The sequence below is a fragment of the Meles meles genome, chromosome 7 (assembly GCF_922984935.1).
Source record: "Meles meles chromosome 7, mMelMel3.1 paternal haplotype, whole genome shotgun sequence".
Taxonomy (NCBI): Eukaryota; Metazoa; Chordata; class Mammalia; order Carnivora; family Mustelidae; genus Meles; species Meles meles.
Genome location: NC_060072.1, coordinates 93,297,901 through 93,321,041, shown reverse-complemented (window position 1 = coordinate 93,321,041; position 23,141 = coordinate 93,297,901). Strand labels below are relative to the sequence as shown.

Below are 23,141 nucleotides of genomic sequence, written 5' to 3'. Positions count from 1 at the left end.
CTTATGCTCATTTTGTCTCTCTCTCTTTCTCTCCCTCTGCCAAATGAATAAATGAAATCTTAAAAAAAAGACATTTTAAGGATGAGAATATTGTCTTTGCTATTAAATAAGCCAACCAGATGTGTGATTCTTGCTCACTTCAAATTATCAGATCTACTGACATACCAGATAAAGAAAGTTCTGTTACATTTTAGAACATATGAGCTATTTATGACTTGAAGCCTACCTTCTTTTCTTGCTTTGTCGAAAACATTTGTGTGACACTTGAAGAACTTCCTAGAGTTCCAATAGTAGTGCATGTTGTTATATTGATGTCTGTATACTCATTTAAAAATTTGATAATGCCTATCTATTCAAAATCATTTTTTTGAGGAGGTCAGAACCATGTTTTGTAGAGTGAAAGAAATTTCACATTTGTGTTGATAACTCAAGTGAATACTCATATTTTAGCACAGGACTGTTAATCATAGAGTAGGAGGAAAAAGATGAATTGTGGTGACAAGTGTGGTTAAATATTATGAGGTATAAATATTAGATGGACTATTTGAAGAATAGATTAACTAAGCTTATAAAATGAGACAAAATTTTTTATTTACTTTTTAACTAAGATTTTAAAATTAAATTTCCTCTTCATTTTTTGAAAAAAGAGAAAATCTTTTGGAGTATATCCTTGAAGCCTTCTTTCACTTGCTGGTTTCTGAGAGTGTAAATGAAAGAGTTTAATAAAGGGGCAACTGAGGTGTAAATAACAGTTACACCTTTGGATAAAGTCACCCTTTCCTTCGCTGTTGGTTTTATGTAATTAAAGATACAGCTACCATAAGTAAGGGAGACTACAATCATATGAGAGGAACACGTAGAAAAAGCCTTTGTTCTTTTCTGAGCAGAGGGGAGTTTTAGAATGGTCTTGATAATGTATGTGTAGGAAAGAATTACTAAAGGCAATGTGATCAGGAGTATTCCAATAGCTAAGGCAAATGAAAGCAATTCCAGTAAATGAGTGTTAGTACAGGAAAGCTGCAGCACGGGGGAAGTGTCACATATGAAATGATCAATTACTTTGGAAGCACAGAAATCTAGTGTCAATCCCAAGGCCACTGGTGGAAATGTAAATAGAAAGCCAGTTGTCCATGAGCTGAATAGTAGTTGGTAACACACTTTGTTGTTCATAATGATGGCGTAATGGAGGGGTTTGCAGATTGCTACATACCGGTCAAAAGACATGGAAGCCAGTAGGTAAAATTCTGTAATTTCTAATAAGAGGAAAAAGAATAACTGAGATACACAACTATTATAGGAAATTATTTTGTTTTTAGTCATGTTGCTTATCAGGTATCTGGGAATACAACTGCTGTCAATGAAGCTTCCAAGAAGGAGAAATTTCGGAGGAAAAAATATATGAGAGTCTTGAGGCGGGGATCTAGCAAGGTAAGAAGGATGATGGATAAGTTCCCAATCACACTCAACACATAGTTTAGGAAGAAAAATATAAAAATCACAATTTGCAATTGTGGGTCATCAGTCAATCCTAGGAGAATGAACTTGATCTCTCTTGACTGATTCCTCATTTCTGATTTGAATATGAAAATAGATATAGGAAAACAACTCCAGAAGTGGACATAAGAGGAGTTTTTAAGAAGGTACAGACAGAAAAAAAAAACAAAAAACATATAGTCAGAAATGTAAATAAGTTAAAAAAATGATCTAATTTCACAAGACAGTTGATACTTAAAACTATAGCATAGATCAACCTAGGAACCTATAACAGATGATTCCATTTAAACCTTAGTTATGGTAACAAAACTACTTAATTTTTTTCTTTTTTCTATTGGAACTTAAAAGATAACTTAAATTTTAGCTGATCATTTCCAAATGAGCTGATTTCCGTATCTGTGTTCTAAATAGAACATAAGCTTGACTTTAAATTTATTTTCTATGTATATTTTAAAAATTATTGAAAAAATTCTTGTAACATCTAGAAAATTAATACCAATGTTTATATGTAATATTCTTCAAAAATTTGCAGATCATTAAAATACTTAAAAATTTGTAATATATAGACTCTTAATCTCACAAAACAAACTGGGGGTTGCTGGGGGGAGGTGGGATTGGGAGAGGGGGAGGGGGCTATGGACATTGGGGAGGGTAAGTGCTATCGTGAGTGCTGTGAAGTGTGTAAACCTGGCGATTCACAGACCTGTACCCCTGGGGATAAAAATACATTATATGTTTATTAAAAAAAAAACAAAATTTGGAAGGGGAGGCGAACCATAAGAGACTATGGACTCTGAAAAACAGCCTGAGGGTTTTGAAGGGTCAGGACTGGGAGGTTGGGGGAACAGGTGGTGGGTAATGTGGAGGGCACGTTTTGCATGGAGCACTGGGTGTTGTGCAAAAAGAATGAATACTGTTACGCTGAAAAAATAAATAAAATGGAAAAAAAATAAAAAAAAAGAAATAATCACAGTTACATATTTTCTCTATGATTGAAATATTCTGATTTATATTATTATTTTGTTCTGGTGTGGTATTTCTGCATTGTTGCTTTATTTCATTTCACTTAATTATTCTTTTTCTTTGGTTTCAAATGCATCAGTCTTCTCATACCAGTTGCATTTAATCATGAAGCTTTGACTATTGCATCTACATAAAAACAGAAAAGTAAATGGCAGTTCAGAAGTCAGTACATTACCTGACTTTTACTTGTGAGAATGCTTTCAATTATGAACTAGATATTTATTGCAAATTTTAAGTGACTTACCATACCTCAAATACATTCATATAATTTTCCCCTTATGGGAATATGGTAGAAACAGTGGTCAAAAATAAATGATGACTATTCTCTCTCAAGGATTCTAAAAACATATGCATTCTCAAAATTATATGCATCTGTTAATTACTTTCACTTCCACTGCTACTCATTAAAATGACAGAATCCAGATATTACATATAATTAGAATCCTCTTTCAGGCTAGGTAAGATTCATTTTCTGTCTTCTTTTCTTATATATTAAAATAAAGCTGAATGTCTCCATAAAAATTCTAAATGGAAATGTAATGCTGTAAATGAAAAGATGTTTTGGAAAATCCCTCATATGAAAGGAACCCAAATTTTGTAACAAAGAATTCTTGCTTCATATTGTGCAATAACAAAAGGCACAGTTTTATCATTTTTCTCAAAAGACACACAAGGGATTAATTTAAAAAAAAAAAAGAAGAAGAAGAAGAAAAGAAAAATAAATGACCTCTGGAGACTCATGTCAGGAATATCAGTTATGTAAGAAACAAAACAACCACCAAAACAAAAACAAACAAAAAAGGAAAGAAAGAAAAACTGAATTGCTTTAAGCACAAAACTGAATTTCTTTAAATACAAAACAAAACAGATATGCTCCCAAAAGAGAACTAGAAATATTTTAAACTCTATATTTAATGTCAAAAGAATTTCAGATATTCCAGTTCCCTGGGACAGTATGATCATTTCTACACATTAAGGTGGTTTATCCCAAAAGGAAACTCTCTCTTGCTTTCTTAGTCAATGTTAGGATTTCACTAACTTGTGACCTATGCCCCAAATTGGAGGTCGATAACAATACTTAAATATTTTGCTATTTTTAAAATTTGGAAACAATATAAAATATAACAAAAAAAACAACAAATAGACAATGAATATCTTTTATTCCTGCACCATTTGATGCTCCGTCAATATAGTAGTATGTGTTTATATCAAAAAAGTACATTCTACTAGCAATACATGCTATAACCATTAGTGTCAGGACATTAACAATGATACATTATCAACATGAAGTTCTCCAATCCTATTTAAGTTTCACCCGTGACTAAAAATTTTCCTTATAGAAAAAATATAATTTAAAAGTACATGTTTATTTAATTACCATAACGTTGTAAGTCTCCTTTAATTTGGAAAACTCCTTATTCTTTCCTTAATTTTCAAGATCGTTGGTTAATAATTACTTTTTTCTTTTTTTCCTTTTTCTATGTTTTCTTCTTTAAATTGACTCTAAGCACATTTTTTAAAAATTTAAGTCCAGTGTAGTCTACATATACTGTTATATCAGTTTTAGATGTACAATACAGTGATACATCAGTTCTATACATTACTCAGTGCTCTTCAAGGTAAACGTGGTCTTTCTCCCCTTCACCTATTTCAGCCATCCCCCTCACCCACCTCTCCTCTGATAACCATCACTTACTTGGTTCTTGTAATTTAAGATTAGTTTTTTGTATCCCTCTCTCTTTTTTTCCTTTGTTCGCTGGTTTTGTTCCTTAAATTCCACATGTGAATGAAGTCAAATGGAATTTGTCCTTCTCTGACTTATTTTGCTTAGCATAGTACACTCTATATCCATCGATATTGATCCAAATAGCTAGATTTCATTCTTATTTATAGCTAAGTTACACATACACACACACACACATTATATCTTATATTGTATTTTTCTATTATATCTTCTTCCTAATCCATTCATCTTCTGAATCTTCTTTATCCATTTAAATCTTCTTAGCAGGGGCGCCTGGGTGGCTCAGTGGGTTAAGCCGCTGCCTTCGGCTCAGGTCATGATCTCAGGGTCCTGGGATCGAGTCCCGTATCGGGCTCTCTGCTCAACAGGGAGCCTGCTTCCCTCTCTCTCTCTCTGCCTGCCTCTCTGCCTTCCTGTGATCTCTCTCTGTCGAATAAATAAATAAAATCTTTAAAAAAAAATAAATCTTCTTAGCACATCTTCTTTATCCATTCGCCTATCCAAGCACACTTGAGCTTCTTCTATATTTTGACCATTGTAAATAGTGCTGCAAAAGCATAGAGGTGCACATATCTTTTCAAATTACTGTTTTCATATTCTTTGGGTAAATGCCCAGTAGTGGAATTAATGGATCACATGGTAGCTCTAGTTTTAAGTTTTTATGAAACCTCCCTACAGTCTTCATCAGTGGCTGCCCCAGTTTGCATTTCAACCAACAATGCATGAGTAGGGTTCCTTTTTCACCACATCCTCACGAACACATTGTTCCTTTAGTTTTTTATTTAGACATTCTGACAAGTGTGAGATCATATATCCTTTTAGTTTGATTTACATTTCCTTAATGATGAGTGATGTTGAACATCTTTTCATGTGTCTGATGACCATCTGGAGGTCTTTGGAGAAATGTCTGTTCATGTCTTTTGCCCATTTGTTAACTGAATTGTTTGTTTTTCAGTGTTGAGTTGTGTAAATTCTGTGTATACTTTAGATACTAACCCTTTATTAATATGTCATTTGTAAATATCTTATCTCCTTTGGTAGATTGTCTTTTAGTTTTATTGATTATTTCCTTCACTGGGCAGAAGCTTCTAATTTTGGTGAAGTCTCAATAGTTTATTTTTGCTTTTGTTTCTGTGCCTCAGGAAACACATCAGGAAAAGTATCAATATAGCCAATGTCAGAGAAATTACTGCCTGTGCTCTCTTCTAGGATGTTTATGGTTTCAGGGTCACATTTAGGGCTCAAATCCATTTTTTTGGTTGGTGAAAGAAAATCCTGTGTGTGTGTGTGTGTGTGTGTGTGTGTGTGTGTGTGTAAGAAAGTGGTTTCCTTTCCTTCTTTTGCATATGGTTTTCCAGTTTTCCCAACCTGCAAAGACTTTTCCCATTATGTATTTGTGAAAGAATAATTGAATCATGGGTTTATTCTGGGATTTTTTATTCTGTTCCATTGATCCATATGTCTACTTTACTGTCAGTACAATACTGTATTGATTACCACAGCTTGATAATATAACTTGAAGTCTGGAATTGTGATAACTCCAGTTTTGTTCTTTTTCAAGTTTGCTTTGGCTATTAGGGGTGTGTGTGTGTGTGTGCATGTGTGTGTGTGTGTGTTTCCATACAAATTTTAGGTTTTGTTTTATTTTGTTTTTTTGGTTTGTGAAAATGCTGTTACTATTTTCATAGAGACTGCATTAAAATGCTTAGATTGCTTTGGGTAATATAAGACATTTTAATAATATTCGTTCTTCCAATCCATGAGCATGGACTATCTTTCCATTGATTTTGTCATTTTCAATTACTTTCATCAGTGTTTTATAGTTTTCAGAGTAGGTCTTTCACCTCTTTGGTTGAGTTTCTTCCTAGGTATTTCATTATTTTCAGTGTAGTTGTAAATGGGATTGTTTCTTCGTTTCTCCTTCTGCTGTCTCATTATTGGTATATAGAAATATAGAAACACAACATACTTCTGTACATTGATTTTGTATCCTTTGATCTTAGTGAATTCATTTATTGGTTCTAGTCATACTTCGGTGGAGTTCTAAGGGTTTTCTCTATGTAGTATCATGTCATCTCTAAGGAGTGAGTTTCACTTCTTCTTTACCAATGTACATGAATTTTATTCTTTTTTCTTGTCTGATTGCTGTAGCTAAGACATCTAGTACCATATAGAATAAATTGTGGATATTCTTGACATCATCCTGACCATAGGGGAAAAGGTCTCAGTTTTTCCTCATAGAGTATGATGTTAGTTGTGGGTTTTTGAATATGGTGTATGTTTTGTTGGGGTATATTCCTTCTACATCTATTTTGTTGAGAGTTTTATCATGAATGGATATTATACTTTGTCAAATGCTCTTTTTGCATCTATTGGAATGATCTTTTGATTTTTATTCTTTCCCTTGTTGATGTGATGTATGATGCTTGATTGACTTGCAAATATTGAATCATCCTTACATCTCAGGTATAAATCCCACTTGATCATGTTGAATAATTTTTAAAATATATTTCTGGATTTGATTTGCTAATATTGTGTTGAGGATTTTAGCATCTGTGTTCATCAGAGATATTGGCCTGTAGTTTTCTTTTTTGTAGTGTCTTGATCTGGCATTGGTATCAGCATAATGCTGGCCTCATAGACCGAATATGGAAGCTTTCCTTCTTCTGTTTCTTCAAAAAGTTTGAGAAGAATAGGTCCTAAATCTTTTTTTAAATATTTTCTGGATTCACCTGTAAAGCCATCTGGTCCTGGACTTTTCATTTGTTGGGATTTATTTTATTGATTCAGTTTTGTTACTTCTAATTTGTCTGTTCAAGTTTTCTAATTCTTCCGGTTTCAGTTTTTGTAGTTTATATGTTTCTAGGAATTTATCCATTTCTTTTAGGTTTCCCAATTTTGGGGCATATAATTTTTCATATAATCCCTTGTAATTCTTTGTATTTCTGTGGTGTCAGTTGTAATTTCTTCTCTTTCATTTGTGATTTTGAGTCATCTTTTTTATGATGAGTCTGGCTAAAGGTTTTTTTTTTTTTTAACTTTATTGACCTTTTAAAAAACACAGCTCCTAGCCTGCCTGCCTGCTTTCCTTCCTTCCTTAAATTCCTTCCTTTTCTCCCTCCTTTACTCTCCCTCCCTCCCTTCTTCCTTCCCTTTTTTTTCTTCCCTCCCCTTCCCTTCCTTTCCTTTTCTTTCCTTCTTTCCCTCCCTCCCTTATTTCCTTTCTTCATAATTTTATTTATTTCTGTTTTATTTTTGCTCTAATCTTTATTATTTCCTTCCACAGAGTTTGAGTTTTACTTATTCTTCCTTTTCTTGTTTCCTTACATGGAATGTTAGGTTGTTTGAGATTGTTCTCACTTCTGAGGTAGGCCTGTATTGATCTAACTTTCCCTCTTAGAACTACTTTTGCTGCATCTCAAAATTTAGAACAGTGTTTTCATTTTCATTTGCTTTCTTGTATTTTTTGATTTTCTGTTTTATATCTTGGTTGTACTATTTATTGTTTAATAGCATGTTATTTAACCTCCATGTATTTATGTTTTTTCTATGTTTTTTCTTGTGGTTGATTTCTAGTTTCATAACATTGTGATCAGAAATGATGCATGATATGACATCAATCTTTCTGAATATATTAATATTTGTTTTCTGGCCTAAAATGTGATCTATTCTGGAGAATATTCAATATGCTCTTGAAGACAATGTGTATTTTGTGTTGGAATATTCTGAGTACACCTGTTAAAAATCGCCTGGTGATTTGTGTAGTCCCTGGTACAACTTATTATCAAAGCTAGTGTTTCTTTGTTGATTTTCTGTCACTGATCTATCAGTTGATGTAAATAGGTTGTTAAAGTCCCCAAGTGTTATTGTCTTAATACTGATTAGTTTGTTTATATTTCTTACTAACTGCTTTATGTATTAGGTGCTCCCATGTTGAGTGCATAAATATTTGCAGTTGTTATTGTTTCTTGTGGGATTGTTATCTTTAGAATTAAATAGTGTCCTTTGTCTCCTGTTCCAGTCTTTTTTAAAAGTCTATTTTGTCTGATATAAATATTGCTACCCCAGATTTCTTTTCACATCCATTTACATGATGATATTTGCCCATCCCCTCACTTTCAATCTGTATTTGTCTTTAGGTCTGAAAGGAATCTTCTCCTAAGGACAACATATAGATGGGACTTGCTTTTTTATCCATTCCATTATTCTACGTTTTTGATTTGAGAGTTTAGTCCATTTATACTTAAAATATTATTGATAGGTATGAACTTATTGTCATTTTTACTTGCTGATGGTTGTATTTTTAGTTCTCTGTTCCGTTCTTCTCTTATTCTCTTTTCTCATGGTCTGCTTGATTTCTTTAGTGATATACTTGGATTCCTTCCTCTTTATTTTTTGCATATCTATTACTGGCTTTTGATTTGTGGTTACCATTAGGTCTGCATATAACATCTTCTGCATATAACTCTCTGTATTAAGCTGATGGTCACTTAAGTTTGAACTCATTTTTGAATCCTCTCCCTCCCATGTTTTAAGTGTAGGGTATCATACATTATGTCTTTTCATTTGTAAGTCCCTGACTGAAGTTTACAGATACACTTATTTTTTATTGCTTTTGTACTTTCCACCATTTTCCTCTTACTTATGGACTTTCCTTCTCATTCAAAGAGTCCCTTTTAACATTTCTTCTAGGGCTGATTTAGTTGTCATGACCTCCTTTAACTTTTTTTTTTTTTAACCTGGCAAACTGTTTATCTCTTCCTCTATTCTGAATTTTAGCCTTGATGGATAGAGTATTGTTGGCTGCAGGCTTTCTTTTAGCACTTTGAATATATCATGCCATTTCTGGCCTGCAAAATTTCTGCTGAAAGATCACTTGATAGCCTTTTAAGAGTCCTTTTGTATGTAATGGCCTTCTTTTCTCTTGATGCTTTTACATTCTTTCTTTATCACTACTTTTCACAATTTTATTTAGTATGTGCCTTGGTATAGACCTCCTTAGGTTGATTTTGTTGGGGCATCTCTGTGCCACCTGGGTACGGATTTCTGTTTCCTGCCCCAGATTCAGGAATTTCAGATACTGCTATTATTTCATCAAATAAATTTTCTGGCCCCCTTTCTCTCTTCTCCTTCTGAGTTTCCTGTACTGCAAATGTGACTACAATTGATGAAGTAACTGAGTTCCCTAAGTCTATTATCATTTTGCATATTTTTCTCTCATCTGCTCAGCTTGATTACTTTCTGTTACTCTGTCCTTCAGGTTGCCAGTTTGTTGTTGCACTTCATCTTGTCTATATTCCATCTCATGTGTTTAAACTTCATTTATTGTGTTCTTCAACACCAATTGTTTCCTTTTAATCTTTTTGTTAGGGGTCTCACTGAGGTTCTCCACTCTTTTCTCAGGTCCAGTGAGGATCTTTATGATCATAAATTGAAATTCTATATCAGGTATATTACTTATCTCCATTTCACTGAGGTCTCTTGCTGCAGTTTTGTCCTGGTATTTCCTCTGGGATATATTCTTCTGACTTATCATTTTTTCTAACTCTCCATTTGTTTTTTGTTTTTGTGTGTGTGTGTTAGGAAAATCAGCTATGTCTTCTGCTTTTGTAAGTAATAGCTTTATGAAGAAGAGGTCCTGCATGCCCTGCGGGGAAGTGTCCCTTATTCACCAGAACCTGGTGCTTAAGGGGTGTGTCTTATGTGTGCTCTGTGTGCCTTGCTATTGTATATTGGCCACTTTTCCCTTCATTCTGATCATCTTAGTGGCTTTCTTTGCCTCTTGCTGTCAGTGTTGTGTCCCTGTGGTATTAGTGGATCAATCGGCGGCTGCCTTGGGCTGAGTTTAGTCAGATCAGGTATTTTCCAGAGATGCAGTAGCACTAGACTGCATGCTGCTTCTCCCATGTTGTCCCCTGAGAAGCTTTCATTGGTGGGTGGATGTGCAATCAGTCCAACTGTCTTCCCCCAGCCCACTGCTAGGGCTGCAGTCTGACTGGTATGTAGTTATCTTCCCCTCACCCCAGGGGCACTTTGGGGCGGTGCTGGCTCCTGTCAGGGCTTCTTGCACCCTGCCCAGCTTGTGCCTGAAGTGAATGGGCTCTGGCCAAGAACATATTGGAGGAAGGGGGCACAGAGTGCCTGGCCTTTCTAGTGAGGGGAGATATGTGGACATCACTGGGGCTGGGTTGGTGAGGGAGGGTTTTGACAAGGTCTGTGTAAGTCTTCCACAGGACTGGGCCCACCAGCACCAGTAGGACTGCCTGAAGTGCAAAGATCCATTGATGCAGTGTTGACAGGGTTTCTAGTGGTACTCTGGGGAAGGGCACTTGCAGCACCAGGACTGAGGCAACTGTGATTGAAAGCAGATCTACTGAAGATGGAAGGATGGTCAGTGTGGGCACAGTGTAAGAAAGTTACATAGTGAATGTTGACACTGCACTGGTTCCCACAGGTAGAATGTGTTTATGCTGCAGGGTAGGGGAGAGAAGTGGTGCCTGTCACCTCCTTTGCTCCTGGAGAGTCTCCCAGGGATCTCTAACTCTCCAGGATATGCTCCCAGATTAGTAAATAGCACTTCACATATGCCCAGGTACTTTTCTTGTAAGCAGTATATCAGTGGGTCTTTTTTTTTTTTTAATCCATTCTGATACCCTACATCTTTTGTGGAGCATTAATCCATTTTCAATTAGTAATTACTGAAAGATATGAGCGAATGCCATTGTATGACTTATAAAGTCTCTCTTTCTTAGATTGTCTCTGTTCCTTTCTAGCCTTTGTAATTTTTGGTCTCTCTTTCTGCTCAAACATTCCCTTTTAATCTTTCTTGAAAGATTGTTTTTTTTAAGATTTTATTTTTTTGACAGAGAGCGATCACAAGAAGGCAGAGAGGCAAGTAGAGAGAGAGAGAGGAGGAAGCAGGCTCCCTGCTGAGCAGAAAGCTGGATGTGGGACACGATCCCAGTACCCTGAGATCATGACCTGAGCTGAAGGCAGAGACTTAACCCACTGAGCCACCCAGGTGCCCCTCTTGAAGGGCTGGCTTAGTGGTCATGATCCCCTTTAGTTTTTGTTTTTCTTGGCAACTCTTTATTTCTCCTATTCTGAAGGACAGTCTTGCTGGATAAAGTACTCTTGGCTGCTTTTTTTTTTAATTTTTTTTTTTATTTTTTTTATTTATTTTTTTTATTTTTTTAATTTAGAATGTTGAGTATATCATGCTTTTCCTTTCTGGTCTGCTAGGTCTCTGTAGACAGGTCTGCTGCCACCTTTACATGCCTATCCTTTGAGATTAAGAACATTCTCTCCCACACTGCTTTCAGAATTCTCTGTTTATCTTTGTATTTTGCATGTTTCACTATGCTATGTCATTGTGTTGACCTGTTCTTGTTTATTTTGAGGGGAATTCTCTGTGGCTGGACTTGAATGCCTGTTTCCTTTTCCAGATTGGGAAGTTCTCAGGTATGATTTGTTTAAAGAAACTTTCTGCCCTGTTTTCCCACTGTACTTCTTCTGGTACTCCTATGCTATGGATATATTATTTTGTTTCATGGAATTGCTGAGCTCCCTAAGTCTACTGTTGTGGTCTAATAGCTTTCTTTTCCCTTCTTTTCAGTTTTATTATTTTCCATACTTTTATCTTCTACATCACCTATGCTTTCCTCTGCTTCTTCAGTTTTCATAGTGATTATATCCAGTCTGTTTGAATCTCTGCTTTAGCATTTTTTAATTTCAGCCTGACTAGTTTTTAGGTCTTTTACCTCTGCATCAAGGGTTTCCCTGGTGTCTTCTTTGTTTTTTTTTTTTTCAAGTCCAGCTAGTAGTCTTAGAACTGTTGATCTAAATTCTTGTTCAGATATATTGCTTGTATCTGCTTGAGTAAGTCCTTGGTGTGGATAGGGTTCAAAATTCCAAATCCCATCCACGCCCTCCTCTGTCTTAGAGGGTCACTGCACTTTTTGTCCCAGAAAACCAGTCCCCTGGTTGCTCAGTTCACAGATTCTATGCTGTGACTCCTCAAAAATCAACAGCCAGGTTTTCCCCCCTCAGCACACCTTAGTCCCTTACAGTTGGAGGTCCAGTTGCTGGCACCTGAAGGATCTTTGTCCTTGGAAAGGATATATACCCTCTTCCAAATGTACTCTGGGAAGGGGAATGGTCTCTCCCATTGATACTCTTGAGATCCCTACACCACTTTGTGCACTCTCCTTGGCCAAAGCAGTCCTTTTTTCCAGGAGCAGAAGTTACAGCTCTGCTCTGGTAAAAGCCTAGCACTTCCAGAAACTCAGAATTTGAGCTATGCTCACTTTTTGGAAAACAAAACAAAGCAAAAAACAAAACAGACAAACAAACAAAAAACACTGTGTCACTCAGTTCCCCCAGCTCCTAATCTGTGGTCTGAGGGGTTTCTTCTTGTGAAACCACAATGCTGCACTCTCTCAACCCCCCTCTCCCTCTCTCTCTTTTCTCTTCCCATGGAAAGTGTTCCCTCCTCTCTGTAGCAGGACAGGTTTTCTCTCCAGCAATCCACCTCTACTTACCTCATGCCTGCCATGCTCTTTCCCTCCAACTATGGAAATCTTTCTTTCAATCCTCAAATCATTTTCATGAGTGTTCCAAGTGATCTGACTTCAATATAGCTGTGTTCTGGGGATGAGAAAAGCCCAGATCTCCCTACTCTCTGCCATCCTAACTCCTGAACAACCCCCCCCAACCCTGGCATTTTTCAAATTGGTGCTAATTGTAGGGCTAATTGTTGTGCTGTCTCATTAAGGACAAGAACTTAGCTTTCTATTGTCCTCCAGGCTCTCCCACCACCTAGCCACTGATTTTTAAAATTCCAGGTTGTAAGAACTCATGAAATTCAGTCCCTCTGGTTTTCATAGCCAAATATTGTAGGGATTTCATCTTCTCCTTCCAGGTGCCCTAGTGTGATAATCTATTTCTCTCCTTTCTCCCCACCTATGGGTGCCAGGGTCTGTTTAGCTCCCCACCTGTCTTTGCCCTTCCTACTCTCTTCCATATGGTCTATTCTCTACCTGGTTGTGGAGTTTGTTCTGCCAGACTTGGGGTCATTTTGGAATATTTACATGATGCCAGTGTTACCTAATTTTTATTCATGGAATGAGGTGAGTTTAGAATCCTCCCACTCTGGCATCTTTCTTGCCTTTTGAACCACATTGTCTTAATAACATTTTTTTTTCCTTATTCTAGGTAAATTTTCCTTCTAATATCCAATCAAATATATGTCAGAACATCTCATATGTACATTGTTTTGTGAACTCTTTCTTATTTATATTATCTTGCCTTTCTACACTGTATTCAAAACAATTCATTCAGAAGTATTTTCCTGTTGACACATTAATCCCTTAAATACAAAAATCAGTGGTTTAAACTATACATAAAATTGCATTTCAATTATTTTAAATCTCATTTCATAAGTCCTATTTTTCCAAAATATTTTCTTTAAAAAAAAAAGTTTCAGGGATGCCTGGGTGGCTCAGTTGATTAAGTGTCTGTCTACCTTTGGCTCAAGCCATGATTCCAGGGTCCTGCAATCCAGGTCTGCGTCTGGCTCCTTTTCCAGTGGAGAGCCTCCTTCTCCCTCTGCCTGCTCTTCCCCCTGCTTGCAGTATCTCTCTCTCTCCCTGGTAAATAAATAAATAAATAAAATATTAAAAAAAAAGAAGTTTCATGTCTTTGGAAAGCTAAGAGTTTGAAAGATACAGGGTACTGAGCTGTGTTTTAAACCAATGAAAGAGGGTTGAGGAGAGCATGGAAAGTAAAAGAGTAGTGATGGTAATAATAGCTACATGTAGGCAAAAATGGATGCTTTTTCAAATTCAGATTAAGAAACAAGAAAGGAATCGCTTCTCGGCCTTTTGGCTAAGATCAAGTGAAGAAACAAGAAAGGAGACATTTAGTAGGAATAGAATATTTTTAGGAATGTTATCTCAATGGAAAAATTAGTCCAACTTTTAGTCAATAATATCATGAACAATAAAAGACCTAATAAATGAGAGTGCATTTGCTACTACAATTTTCAAATTATGGCCAGCTAATTAAAAATAAATAAATAGAGATTTGTTAGACAACCTGAAAATCTGATTATGCCATGCTTAGAAAAAGAGAGCACTAAAAATGAGAACTAGAGTCCATAATTAGGAAATTCTTTTTGAGATATTTAGGAAAAAAAAAAAACATTTCTGCAAAGAACTTATTATTATAGGAGAATTATCTGTACCTTTTAGAGACTCTAAACATAGGTTAATGCCATAATCATTTAACCTAAAATAATGTTGAACTTAATAACATGGATGTCATATTCATAGTACAACAATGATAAACATTTTTATTGGAGAAAGGATTTTATACTATTTTTTAATTGACCAAAAGTTGAGATGTTTCTTGAGACAAAGCATGGGAGTTTCCATGGATTCTTTTGAATAACAAATAAAAACCTTTCAGTCATGGGAATTTTATTTATATTCTGGAAGACTAAATTGTTAAATGAACTCAAGACTAAGACCAAAATCAGATACAGAAGTCCATATTATTCTAATTTATTTTGGAAAAATTAATTAATTAATTAATTAATTCATGGGCAAACCAACTGGTAAGTTTGGCACAACCTTAGTAATTTTAAGCCAAGAAGATATTAAAAAAAAAAAAAACAGAAGATTACAGGAACTTTGGGTAAGGATGATTATAAGCAGGGGTAAAAGAGTACTGTTAGTACTCCTACTTTGTATTCAGAGTGCTCAAAATGTAAACCACATCTCAGGACTGTCCAGAGATTAGGCTTAAAACATAGGTTTAGAAGATATAAAGATTACTCATTGGAGTAATGAATACTAATGCTTCCTGAGTTTACATTTTCACTAATCTTTTTAGGTATACATCTCTCAAACTGATTTTAGCTTCATTGACCTAGCTCTTCTACTGTGCATAATGAGTAATAATATTAATATCTTCTATGGTAAATAACTACTAGTAGTTACATCACTAAAGTGCAGCTTCTTGATGATGCACAGGAGAAGAATGGGGCACAAACAAGTCAGCTGCAAGAGAATGGGAGCAGCGGATGACAGTAGAAAAGACTGTTGTCCCAAACAACTCCTCAGTCTCATATTTATTACAAAGTGGGTAACAACCAACAAAGAAGCCAGAGTAGATTACACATTGACTATGAATCTTGTAAATACATAAGAAGAAAGGCAAAATATGTCTGTTTACATAGTACATGACCTACAGTGAGCAAGCCCAAACGAAAGGATTGTCTGACTAACTGCTGATGCTCTCTAGGGAAGGGGACATAACAGAAAAATGAAGCAGGAGGCATTCTGCCCTAGGGGCCAGGCATTCCCAACTGCTAGGCTTCCATGAAGCAGGCCTTGATCTGACATGAGTGAGCCATGCATCCCAGCTGCTGGGCTTCAAGGATGGATATCGTCCTTTCTCCCAGAGGCCTGTTGTTAGTACACGTTTTTCTTAAGGGTATACCTAAGCATGCTTGGTAACTAGTATAATTTATCATAGGTTATATTTTAAGTAGTACTTTGTTCTGAGGGATGGTTACACTAAAGCATCTTAGGATGGCTTAATGATAAAATAATGGCTTAACTTGGAAGTATGTTTAAAGCAAAGTCATTCGGGTTGACCCATAGCAGGGATGAAAAAAAAAAAAAAAAACACTTTGAGAGCCTTAGGTTTTAATCTTATTAAATTGTCTCAATATATGTATCTTGTATTATTTTCTGTGCCTTTTTTTTAAGTTCTAAAATTAGATAATGTTCCTGGATCATTAGATTTATTTTCTCAAAATATAAAAGGTACACATATAAAGGATCATGGAAAAATGTAATCAATGGTTTATCTGTTATTCCTGAAATCATTCATGATTCAAATATCTTTTAAGATCTAGTCCAGGGGTCCCTGGGTGGCTCAGTGGGTTAAAGCCTCTGCCTTCAGCTCAGGTCCTGATCCCAGGGTCCTGGGATCAAGCCCTGCATCAGGCTCTCTGCTCTGCGGGGAGCCTGCTTCCTCCTCTTTCTCTGCCTGCCTCTCTGCCTAGTTGTGATTTCTCTCTGTCAAATAAATAAAATATTAAAAAAAATAATAGATCTAGTCCATTAATGAACTATACAAAGTATTTAGATAATAATTTTCAAACATACTCAAATCAAGACAAATAGTTAAGATAAAAAGAAATAAAAAATGGCCTAATATACATATATTTTTATTAAAAGTGAAGCATGATATAGACATATGAAGATGTCTTTATTATATTTAATATTATAACACTCTGTTCATGACATAGAAAGTTTTTGAAACTCCTAAATTGAAATCCTAGATTATGATCTATGGTTCAAAAATCCATAAGTAAATATTTATTTTATTCTACTACTTTGGTTTTACTGGGGTAGATATATATGTATATATTCAAAAACTGATGTTGGGAAAACTGGTCAGCTATTTGCAGAAGAATGAAATTACGCCACACACAAAATTAAACTCAAAATAGATTAAAGACCTATATGTGAGACCTGAAAGCATAAAAATCCTAGAAGAGAGCACAGGCAGTAGTCTCTCTGAAACTGGTCAAAGCAACATTTTTCTAGATATGTCTCCAGAGGCAAAGGAAATATGTTTCTGCAACAGTTGTTATCATGTCTATAATTTAGATATTGAGACACTGTTCTCCAGTTCCAGGATTGCATGCTCTTAGTACTGAAATGCCTAATTCTGAGTTTTAAGTTTGATGCCATTTACAGACTTCATTTTCTTCCTAGATTTTGGTGGAAGCTGATGACCCAGTCACTATTCCTGAGGTTAATAAGAGCTACGATTATTGCTATTTTAAATATATATTCTTTTAAATGTAGCCAGAAGAAATAAATGTGTTTCCTGTCTTAGAAATATAAGACTAGAATTGCCTTGGTTGTAAATAAAAGGAAAGTTCTTGTTTTGTGGGAAAGAAAACAGAAGCCAGAGATACTAATATTCACATAGATAAATCTATATCAATATAAAATTTGTACAGCATGCTGATTCATTTATATCATTTTTATATTTCTTACTTAAAATAGAAATTGCCTCCTTTTTTTTTGTTTTTTTTCTTTTCTTTTTCTACTATGTTCACCTTGCTTTTTTACTCTAAAATTTCCCTGAGGACAAGAAGGAATTCATAAAGGAGTTTTTTTTTTAAGATTTTATTTATTTACTTGAGAGAAAGAGACAGAAAAAGAGAGAGAGAGAGCAGGGGAAGTAGGGAGGGGGAGAAGCTGACTCCCTGATCAGCTGAAAGCCCCACCCAGGGCTAGATCTCAGGACCCAGGGATCATGACCAGAGCTGAAAACAGATGTTTAACCATCTGAGCCATCTAGGTGCCCTATAATAAGGGAGGGTTTTGATGACAAAATATCTCAATATCTTCTTTCTAAAAGACAAAAACATAGAATCAATAAAAATTCTCTCTAAAATTAACTGTGTAAAAACCACAAATAGTTAAAATGTAATCTATATGACATTTATCCATCATGTTCTTTCTTCATTCTTAGCAACACCATTTTGTCTATGCTCTAAGTTCTTAATAATATTTGCTGTATTATTTTCTTCCTGTGGGATGAACTTGGCAAGTAAGTAGGCGCTAAGTGTCAAACTTGCACTGTGACTCTTTCTTTCTTCTATATTTTTCTGACAACCAACATTCTTTTCATTTAGGAATAGACATATATTTGTTATCAGACTCAAGCAAAACTGGATCAAAAGGCAGATTATTAGTGTATTTTAACAATGACTGAAATGTTAAATTATAAAATTAGTGATCCTAAATATACTGATGTGATAACTTGGAGACCTCTGTAATTTATTTCAGCAAAATAACCTTTGGAATGGGGGAGAGATAAACACATTCATTGACAATATGAAACATACTTTCTTTTTGATATTTTAATGATTTACGTCATAAATATAACTCCAGATTTTCTTAAAGTACTTAAAATGTGAGAGGCAGTGCACTCATAATCTACTTCAGGAGGTTTTTGTCATGAGTTTACCCTTGCCTCTGTCATGTAAAAGCCTCTCACACTGAGAAAATGCAGACTTGATTGCACCCAAGCTTTCTATAGCCTCTGCTCTAAGCAAAGGAATTAGTTTTCATCACTTTTATCTTTCCATATTACCATAAACATTGTTGTGATCTAAACTCCAAGAAGTACTATTGTAAACCTGTGAATTCTAAGAGATATCCCGGGGGTAAATCCCTAGGACTGGAAGGTAAAACCCTTCACAGCTCCCTGAGTAAGATGAAGATTGAATACTATCCAAAGACAAAACAATTTTACCTTCTCTGGTCATGGTATAAATCCCTGAGAGACCAGAGTAAAGAAAGGAAAAGGTACAAAGTAAACTCAAGAAGCATAGTGATGCCATGACAGGTATCTTTCCAGACAGCTAACAATATAGTGAAAGAAAAGCAGAAGTGTATTCACCAGGAACCCAATCAACACGGTTTCCCTTTGTCTGTACTTATTTTTCCTGATATGCCCATGGAGCTCAGTCTACACTCAGGAGATAGCTTATTCTCAGTTGCTTTGGGACTGGTTAAATTCAGGGCTGAGCTGCACAGTAGTGGACCCTCCACCCAGGCTTTTTACATTTGTACATCTCCATCATTATAAAATAGAATGAATAAATAAACAATTCATTTTTGTTGTGTATTTTTAGTATTATCTTTAAAGTGAAAACAGATCTTTTAAATGAAAATGTCCCAAACAGTTACCAAATTTATTGCTCCCCCCCAAAAAAAACAATAACCATTTTCAAACTTCAGTGTTAGGCTGTTGTTTGCCTTTCTTTCTTTCTTTCTTTCTTTCTTTCTTTCTTTCTGTGGTAATTTTTCTTTTTTCTTTTCAAAAAATTTTTATTTATTTTTAAAATTTCTTTTCAGTGCTCCAGAATTCATTTTTTATGCACCACACCCAGTGCTCCATGCAATACGTGCCCTCCACAATACCCACCACCAGGCTCACCCAACCTCCCACCCCCTCCCCTACAAAACCCTCAGTTAGTTCCTCAGAGTCCACTGTCTCTCATGGTTCTTCTTCCCCTCCAGTTTACCCCAACTCCCTTCTCTCCATCTCCCCATGTCCTCCATGTTATTCCCTATGCTCCACAAATAGGCAAAACCATATGATAATTGACTCTCTATGCTTGACTTATTTCACTTGGCAAAATTTCTTCCAGTCCTGTCCATGTTGATACGAAAGTTGGGTATCCATCCTTTCTGATGGAGGCATAATACTCCATAGTGTATATGGACCACATCTTTATCCATTCATCCATTGAAGGGCATCTTGGTTCTTTCCACAGGAGACTGTGGTCATTGCTGCTATGAACATTGGGGTACAGATGGCCCTTCTTTTCACTATATCAGTATTTGTGGGGTAAATACCCAGTAGTGCAATTGCAGGGTCAGAAGGAAGCTCTATTTTTAATATCTTTTTTTTTTAGATTTTTATTTATTTATTTGACAGAGAGAAAGAGAGAGAGAGATCACAAGTAGGCAGAGAGGCAGACGGAGAGAGAAAGGGGGAAGTAGACTCCCTGCCGAGCAGAGAGCCCGATGCATGGCTCGATCCCAGAACCTTGAGATCATGATCTGAGCCGAAAGCAGAGGCTTAACCCACTGAGCCACCCAGGTGCTGTACTATTTTTAATTTCTAAAGGAATCTCCAGGCTGTTTTCCAAAGTGGCTGCACCAACTTGCATTCCCACCAACAGTGTAAGAGGGTTCCCCTTTCTCCACATCCTCTCCAACACATGTTGTTTACTGTCTTGTTAATTTTGGCCATTCCAACTGGTGTCAAATGGCTAACAGACACATGAAAAAAAGTTCATCATCACTAGCCATCAGGGAGTTTCAAATCAAAACCATATTGAGATATCATCTTAGACCTGTTGCTCACTTTCTTTCAAAAACCATTCAGGATTAAATACTCTGCCAGATCTAAGTCTCATTAAAAATCCTTTATCTTGTCAAGTCTCAACCCCAACCTACTTAATATATCCATACTCCATGTGACCAAATCTGGATCTCATTATTTCCTTTCAAAATACCTGCTCTGTACTCAACAAACTTACCTATGCTTTTCTTTTTTAAGTTACTAATTTTTTTAAAAAGTGAGTATAGTTGACACGGAATGTTATGTTAGCTTGAGGTGTACCACTTAATGATTTGACAAGTTTATATATTACACTATGTTCACAAGTGTAACTACATCTGTCCCGTTACACTGGTATTATAATATCATAGATAGTATTCCTTCTGTTGTGTGTTTTACTCCCATGACTTATTCATTCCATGACCGAAAGCCTATATCTTCCTCTCCCTTCACCCATTTTACCCAACCCCTCACCCACCTCCCCTCTGGTAACCATCAGTTTGTTCTCCATATTTACACATCTGATCCTGCTTTTTGTTTATTTATTATCTTTTTTAAAGAAATCACTTATGAGGAGAATCATCTAGTATTTGTCCTTCTCAGAGTTATTTCACTTAGAATAACAACCTCTTTGTCCTCCCATGTTGTCTCATGTGGGAAAAAAAAAAAAAAAAAACCCTCATCCTTTTTTATTGCTGCATTCATGTACCTATCTATATCTCACCTCTTCCTTTTCCATCTTTCTACTGATAGTGATATCTATTATAATAATGCTGATTTCTATTATAAATAATGCTGCAGTAAACATAGAGGTGCATATATCTTTTCAATTGTGTGTGTGTGTGTGTGTGTGTGTGTGTGTTTTCCTCATGGGGAGTGTCTAAATACCCTGTATGAAATCATTAGATCATAAGGCATTCCTATTTTTGACTTTGTGAGGAAATTCTGTAATGTTTTCCACAGTGGCTGTACCAATTTACTTTCTCACCAAGTACATTTTGGTCCTTTTACTCCACATGCTTGTCAGTGTGTGTTACTTTTTGTCATTTTGATTTTAGCCATTCTAACTTGTATAAGGTAACATCCCAACATGGTTTTGATTTTTATTTCCCTGATAATGAGTGATGTTGAACATCTTTTCATATGTCTGTTGGCCATCTATATGTCTTCTTTGGAGTGATGTCTATCAGATCCTCTGACCATTCAATGAGACTGTTTGGGATTTTTGGTGTTCGGTTGTGTAAGTTCTTTATATATTTTGGATATTAACCCCTTATCAGATACATCATTTGCAAATATCTTCCCCCTTTCAGTACATATTATTTTTTGTTGTTGTTGTGCAACAACTTTTTATTTTGATGTAGTCCCAATAGTTAATTTTTGCTTTTGTTTGCCTTTCCTTAGGGGACATATCTAGAAAATGTTGCTATAGTTGATGTCAGACAAATTGCTGCCTGTGATTTCTTCTACGATTATTCATGGTTCCAAGTCACACATTTAGGTTTTTAATCCATTATGAGTTTGCCTTTTTGTTTTGATTTTTTCACATATTTTTTAGATTGAATATGTGGTGTTAGTGGTCCAACTTCATTGTTTTACATGTAACTGCCCAGGTTTCTAGCATTGCTGTTTGAAAATATTGTTTTTTCCCCATTGTATTTTCTTGTCTCCATTCTCATAGATGAATTGACCATGGAATCATAGCTGCTACTTCTGGGGTCTCTATTCTCTTGTACTGATCTATGTTTGTAGTTTTGTCCCAGTGCCATACTGTTTTGATTACTCTACCTTTGTAGTATATCTTGAAATCTGGGATTGGGAGGCTTCCAGCTTTGTTTTTTCTCAGGATTGCTTTGGCTATTTGGGGTCTTCTGTGGGTCCCTACACATATTAGGATTATTTGTTTTTGTGAAAAATGCTTTGGTATGTTCATATGCTCACTGAGGTCTCAAGCCACTGGACCCAGATCCTACTCTAGTCTTTGGTTTTTGGATAGATGGGGAGAGAGGGTCCCTGCAGCTCTTCAAGTTAGAGGAATCTATTCCCAGTCCCTCAGTAGTATCCCTCCTCACTTATGTTTCCAGTAAAGGTGGGGGAGGGAGTGCTCCCTTTGTTACTGTGTTTCCCTGTTTATTCTGTGTTCTTGCCTTTTCTTTGTCTTTGGTTGTTCAGAAGCTGTTCAGTCAGCCCTTCAGGATCTTCTTCAGGAGGAATTGTACTACTAATAGGTGTAATTTGGTGTGGTCTATGGAGGAGGTGTGTTCAGGGATTTCCTATCTCACTATCTTCTCCATTCAAAAGAACATTTTAACATCTTGAAAAGCCTCAAGAGCACTTGAAACTTTAGCATTTCATTTTTAATTTAAGGATAATATATGCCTAATGTGATGAGAAAATAATGTCAAAGAATGAAGTATCAATAGTATTTGGGATATATAAAATGGCCCTTTGATTTTTGACCAATCCTCACTCACATTTTCAGTATAACTGGGATTAAACATTTATAGTATATTCTACCAGAGTTTTCTTTTTGCCAGATGTTTTTATATATATTCCCTCACACAGTCACATTCATACACTCAGACTTGTCTTTTTCCTTACATAATATGGTAATACATATTTGCCATAGGAAATATTCTGTAAATTTCCTTTTTCTAGTTAACAAAGTGTAGTAGATATCATTCATGGTCAATTTATCATCCATTTGTAGACTTCTGTATAATTTAGTATTTTATTGTTGGTTATATTTGAGGAAATCAGGTTGGTACCAATGCACATTATTAGCTACGGTGTTAAAGCCATTTGTATGCATTCACTTGCAAGTATATAAGTATTTGTACAGCATTTATGTGAGGACTGAATTTTTAAAAAATATATTATTTATTTATTTTCAGAGAAAGAATGACAGTGAGAGTACAAACAGGGGGAGCAGCTC

At 35.6% G+C, this 23,141-nt stretch overlaps 1 pseudogene; it reads right to left on the bottom strand.

Moving 5' to 3' along the window:
- Window positions 1–630: 630 nt before the first annotated feature.
- LOC123947340 lies at window positions 631–1,571 on the bottom strand (annotated as a pseudogene).
- Between the last annotated feature and the right edge of the window lie 21,570 nt (window positions 1,572–23,141).